Source organism: Neofelis nebulosa, chromosome 5 (assembly GCF_028018385.1).
Source record: "Neofelis nebulosa isolate mNeoNeb1 chromosome 5, mNeoNeb1.pri, whole genome shotgun sequence".
NCBI classification, from domain to species: Eukaryota; Metazoa; Chordata; class Mammalia; order Carnivora; family Felidae; genus Neofelis; species Neofelis nebulosa.
The window spans coordinates 17,825,285-17,834,087 of record NC_080786.1 but is presented as its reverse complement, the minus strand read 5'-3'; positions in this window follow the sequence as shown (position 1 = coordinate 17,834,087).

The window sequence follows — 8,803 nt, the reverse complement described above, 5'->3', positions numbered from 1 at the left end:
TGAAGCATTTAAAAAAATATATTGATGTCCAGACCCCACTCTCACAGATTCTGAGTCAGCTGGGCTAGAAGAGGACCTGGGCATTCCTATATTTTAAAAGCTGGTTTTTATGAGAGCACACGGTTGAGAAGAACAGTTAAATGCTACTGTAGTTCTTTTTCCTGATCACATCAGTAAGTAGGCTTTGCCATGATAATTTTGCATATCCAGAAATTGGAATTCAGTTTAAGGCTAAGATTTGAACCCACGTCTTTAGGATTTTTAAGTCTTTGCTTTTCTCATCAATTCACAATTCTTAAGACTTCCAGTGAGATCAAAGAATTTTCAGAGAAAGATGCTCATAACTATTGAGTGAGAAAGGGAAAAGAAAATTCAATTATAGCAGTTAGGCTAAAAATAGAAGATTTATTTAAGGCTTAGCAAATTCTCTGAAGTTTTACACGTTTGCCATAATGTTGAAAGCTTAACGTATTTTACTTGGTTACATAATGTCACATTGAAAAAGCTGGCACGAGGTATCAAGCCCTTCCTCCCCCCCCACCCCCCAGCCTGCCACAACTTGCCTAATATGTGAACTTTGAAAACAGGGCACAAAAAGGTGACATTTTTGCGTTTTTTCCACATGCGTTTTAACTTTATAGAAAACATTTTTAAGACCCATTTTTCTCTGACATTCCCAACTTCATAAAACATGGACAATATACACCGTTTTATGCCTGTCATTACCACATTGGCTATCTCCTCTGAATCTCTCTTATCCTCCCTTATGTCTGGACAGGGAGACGAGAAGGATGTTGAAAGGCAAAAAGGCATCTTATCACTAGTGTATCCTCAAGACACGAACAATTACCCGAATGTAAAAGTCTAAATCTGAGCCTTAGGTAGGTCAGTTTCATCTGAGATCAAGCACAATGCTGTTTTTCCATCCTTCCCATTTTCATTTTCTGTCTTTGGCAGAGCCTCGGATGGCAGATGTAGTAAGAATGCGTGGAGCCGCCAAGATGCTTAATCAAGATCCTGTGATTGTTGCGGCTGTCACCTCAAATTTCAGATTCAGAAACACAACTTTATCAACTCATCCACGAATGATGAGGCTCCTGAGGGGGCAGAATAATTTGTATTGACAAAACTCACAAACAATTTAATTTATAAATCATGATGCCAATTTGTTAAATTACAACAGCACAAGAACAGTTTGCTCATTGGAGCCTCTTTTTGTTGTTGTTCTTGCTTATTCTTTCAATAACAATTAATTGAATGTTTCTTTCTTATGAGATGTTCTTCCTATTTGTCTGATCTTTACAAGGTAACAGATTATAAGCCAGAAATGATTTTAGTTGTTTATTGATTACAAAAGGCCAAATCCCACTTAAGCTTGTTTGAATTAAAAGGAGGTTTATAGGGGCGCCTGGGTGGCGCAGTCGGTTAAGCGTCCGACTTCAGCCAGGTCACGATCTCGCGGTCCGTGAGTTCGAGCCCCGCGTCGGGCTCTGGGCTGATGGCTCGGAGCCTGGAGCCTGTTTCCGATTCTGTGTCTCCCTCTCTCTCTGCCCCTCCCCCGTTCATGCTCTGTCTCTCTCTGTCCCCAAAATAAATTAAAAAATAATAATAAAAAAAAAATAAAAGGAGGTTTATAGTAAAATAATAGACATTCAAAAATGAAGTGTAGGAAGGGAGTAAAGTGAAAAGGTATTAGGCGTCTCTTTCTCTTTCACTCTTGCACTCTCAGACTGAGTGGTCTCATGTCTACAGCTCTCTGCATCTCAGCCCTGGTCTTGGCAAACTTCCTCTGCTTGCAAACAGCCCAACATGGCTGTCACCCAACATGATCACCAATTCAGAATGTACAAGACCTCACAGCCACCAGCAGTGCCCATCCCCACCCAATCTGCACAGTCTCTAGGCTTCTTATTTCATATTTTCTTGGAAAGACTCTGACCAGCTCAACCTCATCCATGGATGTTTCACCATGCCAGGTGTCTAAGTCCAGTCCAATCATGAACTACATATACCGGACCCAGACCTACCCCTCCTCTAGGGGCTGAAGATTTGATTTTAATGGAGAGCCTGCTGGTAGGAGACAATGAGAAAGCATCTAATATATTGATTGGTGAATGTGATGCACTCTTTAGGCATTCTCCTGTTGGGTATAGGAGCATTCTGAGTGAGCGCTGTAGGACTGGGACCAAACTGATGGGGCAATTGAAGGGGGTGTCCTTTCTTCATGCCATGGAAGGAAAAGTCAGGGAGACAGAGTCGGGAGAAAGGAGGCAGAACCCCAGAGGTTTCCAAGCCTCCAGAATATATAGCTAAAGTGAAACCCTATCATTCAGAGACCTCTTTAAGGGGCTCTTCCTCTCTGCTCCAAGGAACAAGCCTTGTTGAGCCTCTGCAATACATTTGGAAGACAGATAGGACAATACCAGGAGAGGAAGAGGATGAAACCCACAGAAGGAAAGGAACTGAGGCTTTCTGGAAAGGAACATGGACACCAGGTATAGTGGGTTGAATAGTGGCCCCCAAAAGACACGTCCAAATCCTAAACTCTGGTACTTGTGAATGTGCTCTTATTTGGAAATAGGATCTTGGCCAATGTAAGTAAGGCAAAGATCGCAAGATGAGACCATCTTGGATTGTGATGGGTCCTAAACCCAATGACAACAGATGTTCTTTAAGAGACAGAGAAGGAGAAAACACAGAGGTTCAGAGGGAAGAAGACCATGACAAGTTGAAGGCAGAGATTGAAGCTAGGCTGTCACAAGCCAAAGAACACCAGGGGCCACCAGAAGCTGGGAGACGCAAGGGAGGATTCTTCTGTAGAGACTTCAGAGGGAGCACAGGCTTTCATTTCAGACTTTTGGCTTCCAGAACTGTGAGAGAATAAATTGTTGTTGTTTTAAGCCAAGAAGCTTGTGGTAATTTGTTAGGGAAGCCCTAATGAACAAATATATTGGACTAATGACAGGCATAGCTCTTCTGGGAAGTGGAGTCTGAGCCAAGAGAGATAAGAATCAGGCACCTCCGAGCACGTCTCAGCTTTCTTCAGTAGCAGCTCCCAGACCATGAATGTAAGTGTGTGAGCCTCTGAGCACTGGGGATAAGGTGGGGGTGCGGATCCCACTCTCAGTGAGGACATAGACTCTGAGGCAGATGGGGGCAGAGAGGGCTTTTCCTCTGTCTTAAGTTGGAAATCTGTTCTATGAGATTGTGAAAAGGTGACCTAGGTTGACCCCTCACTTTGCCACTGACTCCCTGCATACCCACGTGTAAGTTCCTTACCATCTAAGGGCCTAATCAATAGCAACTATGCATAAAAATATTGCAGAAGATAGCCTAAAAGGTCCTTGTGGTTGGAGCCCTCTGGTCCTAAGGCCTGTGGTTTGGATAAGGGAAGAGTCAGGCCTGAGCCTATAAGATTTTGACTTGTGGCCTGGCTCTCTCAGTTGAATACACCAGCTTGTTGGAGGTTAATGCCTTTCCTCATGACCCTCCTGGGATAGATCCTTAGGCCCAATCCTCCCCATGTCTCAGCTGCTACTTGGCTCAACAGTTGCCTTGGGAGGATTTAGCCTTTGAGTTTCCACATAGTCAATGTCCCTGCCTATCTCAGGCTTTTGGGACATATAGCTCTCCAGTCATATAACCCCATAAGGATCTTACTGGATGTCCCCTAAGATATATTTTCTTCTAGTCTCAGACTAATGGTGGAATGTTCCAGGTCACTTTGGAGGCTTATGGGAGTGATCTACAAGCGTCCCACCTGGGATTCTTTTCCAAGAGCACAATGTAGAGCTGTACTCTACAACATGGTAGCCTACCAGCTGAATGTGGTTTTATAAATTTAAATTAATTTAAATAAAGTAAAATTAAAAATTGAGTAGGATTTGCACTAGCCACCATTGCTTGGCAGTTACATGTGGCTGGTGGCTACATATTGGACATTGCAGAGAGAGAACATTTCCATCACCATAGAAAGTTCCAGTGGATAGCACTGTTCCGGATCAGTGTCTCAATTTGTCTGAGGATCTTGTTAAAATAAAGATTCTGATTCAGTCAGTCTGCATTGTGGCCTGAGATTATGTAATAATAGCAAGCACCCAGATGATGTCAATGCTGCTGGTTTGTGGGCCACACTTGGAAAGGCAAGGATTTACATCACTATGGATTATTTAAGGCCACTGTGCTAACTAACTGTATTCTGGGGCTGGGAGAGGGTAAGAGAGAGGACATTTCATCTGTAAGAAGTAGAAAAGAGACTGGGCTGTCTTGGTTAGAATAGAGGCTTCATGGAAGAGAAAAACGGAAAGTCATTTGGCTAGGTAAGTCAGGCCCTTGGAAACCTCTGGGGTTCTGCCTCCTTTCTCCCGACTCTGTCTCTCAAGGGATACAGACTTTCCCCTACAGAGCAGGCCTTCCAACTAAGATGAGCGATACATTCGTGCAGGGATTGGCAAACTTTTTTCTTGTAAAAGGCCAGATAATAACTATTTTAGGTTTTGTAGGCTATTAGGTTTCGGTCTCATTTACTTAAGTTTGCTGATGTAGTATGAATGCAGCTATAAACAATATACAAAGAAATGAACATGGGGGGTGCCTACGTGGCTCAGTTGGTTGAGCCTCTGACTCTTGATTTCGGCTCAGGTCATGATCTCATAGTTCGTGAGTTTGAGCCCTACATCAGGCTCTGTGCTGATGGTGTGGAGCCTGGTTGGGATTCTCTCCCTCCCTCTTTCTCTTGGTCCCTCTTTCCCCCCACAAAATAAAACAAACAAACAAAAACTTAAAAAAGGTGAACGTGGCTGTGTTCCAATAAAACTTTGTTTACAAAATCAGGTGGCATATTAGATTTGACCCTTGGGGCCTAGTTTACTGACCCTTGCACTAGTGTGTCACAATGGATGAGGGAGCATCAAGTGAGGTTACCATTTGTCAGTTAGAATTTCTATGTAATCTAAAGCCTATTTTAGCTATCCTCATTCTTAATCATTACTAATAAGAGTAGATGTCAATCATTATTATAATTGGTTTAATTTCAGTTTCAAAGCAACAATTTCCTAACACATACAATACATAATTACATTTCATTGATACTGAAGTCAAATTATGATATCCGTAAATTGCAAGTTTCTCAGAAACAAAAAGTGGAACATCTAGAAAATCAACTTAAAAGTAAAAATCCATCCGCCAGTCGGTACCTTCTATCATCATGTTATAGCAAAAAATAATGATCTGAATCTCAGGTTGTAGAATTGCCTTATTTACCATAAGGGAAAACAAAGACCTAGGAAGAGTCACTGGTCCAATGACCACAGCTAATGGTTGGTGAGTTTAGGATAAAATCAGGGTTCATATTTCCTAACCAATATGTAAACCTTCCCTGACATCACCACTACCGACTAAGCAAAGCACTATTGAAATACTGTTAGTACCAGGTACCCCTAGTCCAGAACATGCTTACTGAGACCACGGAAATTGTACTGAATTATAGGTATAAACACAGCCACTGATATTACAGACATTCATTGAACATTTCATAAATCACTTCATTTTCTTAGATTTTGGGGTGAAAGATTTACATGGTAAACATCTCTCTAAAGAGCTATCCAAGAAATTTTAAATGAAGTCTTTAGTAATTCTGCAAGAATTTCTATGTGACAAGCAAAAATATCAAGATCATTTCATTTATAATTTTTTGTCTTTTAAAAATAAATCATCCCATACAACAGTTTTGTTGTAGGAAGCATTGACCTGGATAGTAAGAGATTTTAGTTCCAAAGAAGGTCTGTTGAGTGTTCTGATGATATAATTTTCTGATATCTGAATCCCAAATCACCCCTATATTCCCTCGCCCTAATATCTGTCCAATGCTCAAAAATCTCTTAATCATAAACATATTATCCGCTCAAAGACTTGGCTTTCTTCTTCATACAGTCCAGTTGGCAAGCCATTCAACCAAATCCTAGATCAACATTGGCTTCAGAATGGGTCATTTTAACAGGTTCATGAAAGCAACAGGCCTCGAGTTAAAAAGCAGTGATCCCATGACACCTCTGTGAGCCATGAAGAACAAATGATATCAACCCTATTTTATAGATGAGGAAATCAAGGCTCAGAGAGGTGCGTCAACATGCCCAAAGTCATCTTCTGTCTTCAAGTTCAGGCCTCCTTTCCTCCTTAAAGTTCTGGAAGCCCTGTCATTTTTCAGGTGTCTGGTGTGAACTTGAATGGGGACAGGGTCCAATTATGAAGCTAGAATGCCTCATTAGCCTCATGTGATAGAAAAACTCAGGTTCAAAATTACTTTCATTTGAAAAAAATAAAGTAATATTTCTTGAATCTTAGCTTGTATATTGATGTATATCCTTGGTATAAATAAACAAGAATTTATTATGTAAAAATATTCATTTCTTGGGACACCTGGGTGGCTCAGTTGGTTAAGCGTCCGACTTCAGCTCAGGTCATGATCTCGCGGTCCATGAGTTCGAGCCCCGTGTAGGGCTCTGTGCTGACCGCTCAGAGCCTGGAGCCTGTTTCAGATTCTGTGTCTCCCTCTCTCTCTGACCCTTCCCCATTCATGCTCTGTCTCTCTCTGTCTCAAAAATAAATAAACGTTAAAAAAATATATTCATTTCTTGTCAGTAGAAATGCCTTTATCTCAAAGAATGGAATACCATAGTTGATCAATTGACCAGACCAAAGTCTGCAGTGTTTTCTTGAGTCCTTATTTTTCCTAATCCATCAAAATAGTCAGTCATTCACTTAATTTAATTTAATTTAATTTTTTATTTTTTAAAATTTACATCCTACCCTACGACCCAGCAATTGCAGTAGGCATTTATCCACGAGATACAGGTGTGCTGTTTCAAAAGGACACATGCACCCCCATGTTTATAGCAGCACTATCAATAATAGCCAAAGTATGGAAAGAGCCCAAATGTTCATTGATGGATGGATGGATAAAGAAAATGTGGTATATATATATATATACACACACACACACACACACACATACATACACAATGGAGTATTACTTGGCAATCAAAAAGAATGAAATGTTGCCATTTGCAACTACATGGATGGAACTGGAGGGTATTATGGTAAGTGAAATTAGTCAGAGAAAGACAAAAATCATATGACTTCACTCATAGGAGGACTTTAAGAGACAAAACAGATGAACATAAGGGAAGTCATTCATTTAATTTTAAGGTAGTGCTTCATTGTTGGATTATTTTTTAAATCACAAAAATAATGAGTTCTCATCAGGGTATATAAAATGTTACAAAGATATATGAAAAGAAAAGTTAAATTTCTTTTCTTTTGGCTTAGTATCTTTCTCAGACCCTGAGGTAATTAACATTTTGATGCGTATCTTCCAAAACATATATATGCTTGTAGATAGGTCCTTCCTTTTTTTTCTTCCTTGCTTAATTTCTTGAAAATACCTAATACTACAAATATAGTAAAACAAAAACAAAAACAAAAACAGAACAACAAAACTATAACTTGGTTTTTTTTCCTTGTGAAAATTGCATCTTGTGTTAATTTGGCAAGCTAGAGTGCTATCGAGCATGTTTCCATAGGTTTCATCACTACTTGTATATATTTTACTGATTTTTTAATTTTATTAATACGTTATAGCTATTAACATACCAGAGATATTGACCATATGGTGGCAAATAATTTCTCCCAGTCTAGTTTTTAAAAAAAAAAAAACTGTTTATTGCATCTTTGCTATGCAGTTTTTCATTTTGATGTACATTGGTCAACTTCTTTTATGATATTTAGTTTTTTTTGTTACTTAAGATGTTCCTTAAACACCCTTAAATTATTCATGTAGTGTCTGTCCTATACTTTCCTCTTACACTTTTATATTAAGAACAGCAGATCATTAATCTATGTGCTTACATTTACATATTTACATTTATATGTTTATTTTTTTAACATTTTATTTGTGTGTGTGTGAGAGAGAGAGAGAGAGAGAGAGAGAGAAAGAGAGAGAAAGAGCATGAGTGGGGGAGGGGCAAGACACAGAATTTGAAGGAGGCCTCCAGGCTCTGAGGTGTCAGCACAGAGCCAGATGCCCTGCTCAACTCAGGAACTGTGAGATCATGACCTGAGCCAAAGCTGGACCCTTAACCTACTCATCCACTCAGGTGCCCCGCCTTTGCTTGTTTAAATTTATATTTACACTTTGTTTACATATGGTGTGAGGAAGAGGTCTACTTTTATTTCTTCCGGATGGATAGGCCAACTGAATTAACTAAAACATCCATTATTTCCTAACGAATTGGAATGGTGGCTTTACCATGTATTAAATTCCCATATATTACAGGATCTATTTTTGAACTCTTCACATTCTACTCATTAATTCATTAGTTCCTTTGGTAGCTGCCTCCCTTAAAATTCTTCTGAACAGAAGCTTCTACCAGCTCCCAACTCCTCTTTCATGGATAATCTCTTTAGGTGATACATTTTCTCATTTCTGTTTGGAAAGTGAATGACTCAATATTATTTTTAAAGAACATAAGGGGGAGAACATAAGAACATAATGAAGCCCTCTGCTTCCCTGTGACATCCAATAAACACTGACATTGCATCTCAGTGTTCTGAAAAGAGGACAGAGCTAGGTTCTCTCGGGAAAATGAGTGGCAGGGTACCTACCATAGATACCCTCCAAATGCTAACTCCCTCAGCCCTTCTCTCTTACTGCATCCAGACCTTCGCTAATCTCAGTCCCAGGTGCCACAGTGTGCATGTGGTCTTGTCCATGCCACAAGTATTCTCAACCACTCATTTAAGTTCA